This window comes from Balaenoptera musculus, chromosome 20 (assembly GCF_009873245.2).
Source record: "Balaenoptera musculus isolate JJ_BM4_2016_0621 chromosome 20, mBalMus1.pri.v3, whole genome shotgun sequence".
Lineage (NCBI taxonomy): Eukaryota > Metazoa > Chordata > Mammalia > Artiodactyla > Balaenopteridae > Balaenoptera > Balaenoptera musculus.
In genome coordinates this window covers 34,077,034-34,082,906 of record NC_045804.1, presented here as the reverse complement: position 1 = coordinate 34,082,906, position 5,873 = coordinate 34,077,034, and positions in this window count along the sequence as shown.

Below are 5,873 nucleotides of genomic sequence, written 5' to 3'. Positions count from 1 at the left end.
GATGGAGAGGCTGGGCCTCAATCTCTCTCCTAGGGGGGAAAAAAAAAAATCAGTGTTGGTCTTGGCCTAGGGCATTGAGGACAAACAGAGGAAAAGCAGCCTGTGATGTCACAGAGGAGCAGGCCTCATGGATGGCCCCACCCTGCTCAGGACAGGAGAGAGGCCTGGTTGGGGCTGGGGACTGTTGAGGGACAAGTGTGTCTCTCAGAAGGAAGCTCAGGTCTGACTTGCCGCAGGTCACATGCTGAGGGAGGCTGTGGCAGAGTTGGGCCCCAAAGCCAGGCCCCCTGGCTCCCAGCCTGTGACTCTTGTTTGCTGGGACAAAACACGTCTGCGGTGGTGACTCTAGGGGTGCTTTAGACAGAAGGTCGGGGTGGGGAGGGCGGGCAAGATGCTCACGGAGGAGGGGCCCTGAAGGGTGAGGGTCCAGGAACCCAGGTTACTGCACGACTTTGATATCCTTATCTTCTTATCGCCTAGGGCAGCCACTTCCCCTGCACCCAGGGTCTGGAGCAGTGGTCTGTTAAAGGAGCACTGTCCCATTTCTGGCCAGCTCGCCTTCCTCACCACTGTCTCTTCAGACCCTGCAGGCGAAGGACCCTGTTCCCCGTTCTCTGTCCCATTTAGGGGCCGGGAGATGGATAACAATTTTCCAGGTTGAGGGCTGCCGGTCCTGAAGGAAAGGATGCAGGGAGATTTTCCTCCCTGCTGCTTCCCCCCGATGCCAATCGTCTTCTGGGCCTCTGGATCTGAGAGTTCCCACAGTCTCTGTGGGCCTGACCCGGAATGGGGGACCCAGAGAAGATGCCCGTGGCCTTCTGGGAAGGAGTCACTGGGTGATTCTCGTCCACTCCTCGCCGCTTCCCCACCTCCTTACCCCTGGCTCAATCCATTCGTCTTGATTCCAGAGCCAAGCCCACTGAGGGGCTTGGAGAGCCTTGGGGAAAATGTGTGACCCGGACCCAGTTCACCCCAGCCCCCCACCCAGGCCCACACCCTGTTTCCCACCCCCCCAGCCAGGGGCCCTGGGATGGGCAGCTTCCTGCCTTCCCCATGGGGAAAGCGGGGGCGGCATGCAGGTGGGCGGGCCCCGTGCCCACATCCGGTAGCTGCTTAGAACCCCACCTCGGAGCCTCCTTCCCTCCAGTCCTCCAAGCCCCATGGCACCCAGGCCCTGCCCGAGACCCTAGATCTCACCACTGCTCTGCCCTGCCCCCGTATCCCTACAGGCCCTGAGGGAAGCATGAACACCGAGTCTAGTGCCAATGGGCCCACCGGGCCCAAGTGTGACCCCCTGACCATGCTGAGGGCGCAGGCCTGGTCTCCTGCAGGTGGTGCTGGGCGGAGGGGTGGCTTTGCGGGGTGCTGAGGACAACCGACTGCCTGGAGGGTACCGTGATGTGCTGGCCCAGAGCCCCGTCAAACATCTGCACCTCTGTGGCCTCTCTGGGCAGCACATTTAGAGGAGCCACAGCCTGGTCTGAATGCCACTGCTGTCCCGAAGGGAAGGGAGTCTTCTGGGCTGGGGTCAGCAGGGTAGGGCTCCGAGAGAGGGTTCTTTTCTTGTGCTGGAATTCAGGCCTCTGTCTTGGGTCCTCACCAAAGGAGCCCTTACGTCCTGGGGTCACCCCTGTGGCAGTCCCAGACTCCTAAACTATCCCTGGAGCTGGTGCCATGGGGGAAGGGCAGGCCTGGGGTCCCGGAAGCCACCTGCCCAGGGTGTGTGCGATGTCTCTTCAGCCCCCCTCCCGCCAATACCCAGCCTCGTCTCTGGTTTCCTGTCGGTCTGTCCTCCCCAGGGAGGGGAGGGGCGGCTAATCGGCACCGCGGTGTGGAGGCGGGCTCCAGGACCGTTGGGCGCCCTGAGATCTGACCCACGTGGCCTCGGGGTTATAAGCCCTGCCCGCCCTGAAGGGAACCCCACTTGGGAGCCTGGAGCACAGGGCTTGCTCCCTTCAGCCCGGCAGCGTCAGGTAAGGATCTGAACCTTCACTTCAGCCCCAGCTGGGGCTCCTTGACTCTGGGCCTCAACGGCCGATGAGGGGCTGGGGCCGCAGGCCCTGGGTGGAGATGTGCTCGGGAGGGGCTTCGGAAGCTTGGGTGCCAAGGCTTACTAGCAGAGCTCTAGGCAAAGAGGTGCAAGAGCCCTCAGCTCTATGACTTCTGTGGTGGGCCAGCCCCTCAGGATGCCGGGCCTTGACTTCCCTCTAGACAAGGAGGGTAAAAAGGGCTCCTGGTCCCCAGTGAAGAAAGAGGGGTCCAAGGTTTCAAGGGACAAGGGCCGGAGAGTAGGGTGGGGATGGCAGAGGGGGGGCAGAGGCTGAAAAGTGGGACTCGCTGTCATTGAGAGGTGCTAAGCGCCTCCCTCCACTCAACGTGGTCTCCATCTCTGTCAGGAGAGCCTTGGGCTCCTGGCTGGGGAGCCTCGGGGGTGGGTGGTGAGGGAGTCGGGCCCTGGGCTGCGGAGGAGGCTGGGGCCCCGGGCCTCGGGTCTGACTCTGGAGCGCAGGGCGGGTATGGCTGGAAGCGGTCACCCAGGGGGTCAGAACTGGGGACTAGGGTGAGGCCTCCAGAGTAGCCGTGGTCTCTACCTGATCGTCCCCGAAAGTGGGGGGATGGGGTGGAGCCCGGGGTGGAGCCCGGGGTGGGGGGGGAGGGGAGGGAAGAGGGAACCAAAGAGGAAGTGGGGGGAGGGAGGTAGAGGAGGCCGGGTCTGGCGCCATGCTGAGTCACCGCCCACAGGGCCCAGGGCGGGCCCTCGGGGCCACGGGCCGGGCGGGCGGGGCGGCGGGGTCTCAGGGAGCCACGGGCAGGGCTGGGGGCCCTCGAAGCAGGAGTCAGGAGGAGGAGCGGGCGGCCTGAAGAGTACCTGCCGACGGACAGACAGACAGTGCAGTCACCCATAAAGTAGAAAGCACTACTAACAGCACTGGAGGGTGTAGTGTTTCCTACTTTATGGATGAGTGTACTGTGGGCTTCAGAGACCACGCCGCCGCCGCCCGCCACCGAATTCCTCCGCGGGACCGCGTGTGACAGGTGAGCCCCTCAGGTGCCCTCCCCACCCTGCCCAGACCCCCGAAAGGTCGCCACTGCCCCCCATGGCCTGCCCCTCCTGGTTCCGGCCAACCCGGGAAATGCCGCGTCAGCTCCTCGACTGCCCCGAGGGCTGGCAGGGTGGACGTCTGGACCTGATGCAGCTGGGGAGAGGCCCCAGTGCAGGCCCAGCCACCAGAGGACAGATGCCAGGATGAGGAAGAGGCGGGAAAGGAGGGGAGATGGAGGGGAGCGGGGGGGGGCGTGCCTGGGACCCCAACACTAATAAAGAATGGACTCTGCTGCTGTTTTGTCTGAGACTCTGTTGCTGGAGTTGCGGGTGGGATGAATGGGCTTAGCAGGCACATGGATGCAGTGGGTACACAGAAGGGCTGGGGGCGGGAAACCACTCTCTCTCCTGAGAGAAATGGGTTTGGCTCTGCCTATGAGACCAGAAGAGGGCTCTGGGCCTGGTGGGGCCTCAGCCTGAGGAGGAAGGGCATGCCTGGGCCGAGGACCTCCCTGCAAACCGAGGAAAGTGGGCAGGACTTCGAGGGGCAGGGCTATGAGGGGCCCTCCTGCCTTTTACCCTAGCTCTGGCCCTGCCCTGCTCTCCCCCTGCTTTTCACACCCCCAAACTGAAGGCTGCCTACCTCTAAGTTCTAATCTTAGAAAGTCTAGGGGGTCCTGTTTTTTTTTTTTTTTTAAACATCTTTATTGGAGTGTAATTGCTTTACAACGGTGTGTTAGTTTCTGCTGTATAACAAAGTGAATCAGCTATACATATACATACATCCCCACATCTCCTCCCTCCTGTGTCTCCCGCCCCCCCTCCCTATCCCTAGGGGGTCCTGTTAGTATAAGAATTGGGCACAAACTCACCGTGGCTCGCACAAAAAGCATCTTATATGTAGACAAGGGCACAGCTGCTAATACGCAAAGCATACACCAGCACATGAGTGCATTTACACAGAGGACCCCATACACATAAGCTATCAACACATGTATAGGGAATTCCCTGGTGGTCTGTTGGTTAGGACTCTGCGCTTCCACTGCTGGGGGCCCGGGTTCGATCCCCAGTCGGAGAACTAAGATCCCACAGGCTGCGTGGTGTGGCCAAGAGAAAACACACACACACACACACACACACACATTTACAGTGGTATATATACACGTGACATGGCCGGCATGTCACACAATGACACCCAGGATATACCCACACTCAGGACACATACATCTTCAATAGTACACACACACGCAGTGATATAAACACATATGATGTGTGTCACAGATAAAAGAGCATACGAATACACACATGGTGACATTCACATGATAAACACATTGGTTCCGTACACATATGCATATAATGACACGTTCATACACGATAAATATACAATAGAGACATGGTGATATATATATCTAGATATATAGATATCAGTAAAACCATGTCATTTATGTCATTACATACTCTCATGACTGTATGAGAGTGTGCCATTATATATTGTGTAATGTCATCCATATACATTTATCATGACATACGTGTTGTAATTTATACACTCACACAATCATAGCCTCACATATACATCCCAGCGCATGACACTGTGGCAAGGAGATATATACACAATGGCACATACACAGAAACATGCATACCTATATACCCAATGAGACCCATAGACACATAATAGCACACACGCATACATACATATATCTGTGTGAGTATGTATATAAAATAATACAGTGTCCCCCCACATATATAGAGACAAATTTATGTCTATCCTGTATATGTGTCCTATACACACACATGCACCCTGACATAAACATCAGCGACACACATCATGCAGTGGTGCACATATTGATCTGTACACTGATTTAGGGAAGTGAGGAGGTCACCTCTTTCTCATGCCCCGCCCCCCTGCCCCCCAACGGTTCCATCAGCTCTGGCCTGGGTGGAGCCCACCGTCCGCAGCTCTGTGGCTCAGTGTGGCTGGTGCTATTCCACAGGGGCACCACACGGGGGCCCCCGACCTTAGGCAAGACTGGCTTGAGTCTCAGGTTCAGGTGGACTGAGTCTCAGGTTCAGAGGCCTGAGACCCTTGCCGACATCCGTGTCTCTGGGGACTCCACCTAGGCCTCTGCCCCCATATAGAGGCTGGCTTACGGGTCTGGGAGTTCCACATCCTTGTCCCCAAATGCCATTTTCCCATAGCAAAAAGGCCCAAGACTAGACAGAAGATGAGCTTCCTGACAGTCTGGGGCTAAGCCAGCCCAACAGGCCGCGTGGCCTTCCCTGCTGGCCCGAGATGGCCAGGTTGCCCCCAAAATGCAACCTACCAGGAGGAAGCGAAAGCAATTCCCTCAGCCTATTTCCACCTCTGTCTCTTTGCTCCTATCTTCTTGTTGTCATTACCTTGATTTCCCTGTCTCTCTCTTTGTTTCATCTCAAATCCCATCTTTTCTATTCCTGCCATTCTCCATGGCTGGATCCCTTGTCTATCTGTCATACCAACTCCTGTCTCTGTCTCTACCTGGCTTGGGCTGGGACTGATGTGGGGAGAATTGTCTGCAGCCCCCCTGTCTCTGTACCCTGGAAAATGTGGGTGTGTGTGTGGGAGGGGTGGGAGGTCACATGTTGGGGGCACTGGGCCGAGATCCTGTAAGGAACCTGCTCTTCCCTCTGTCCGACACTGCCTGCCGGTCCAGCCCACCAGTCCAGCGCCATCACCATGGAAACCAGCAGCCGACTTCCTATTGGTGGGCAGGAGGGGAGGGGGGAGGGGAGGGCTGGCTCTCCCTCGCTCACCCCCTTATTCTGAGGCTCAGCCCTCCTCGGCGCCCACCAT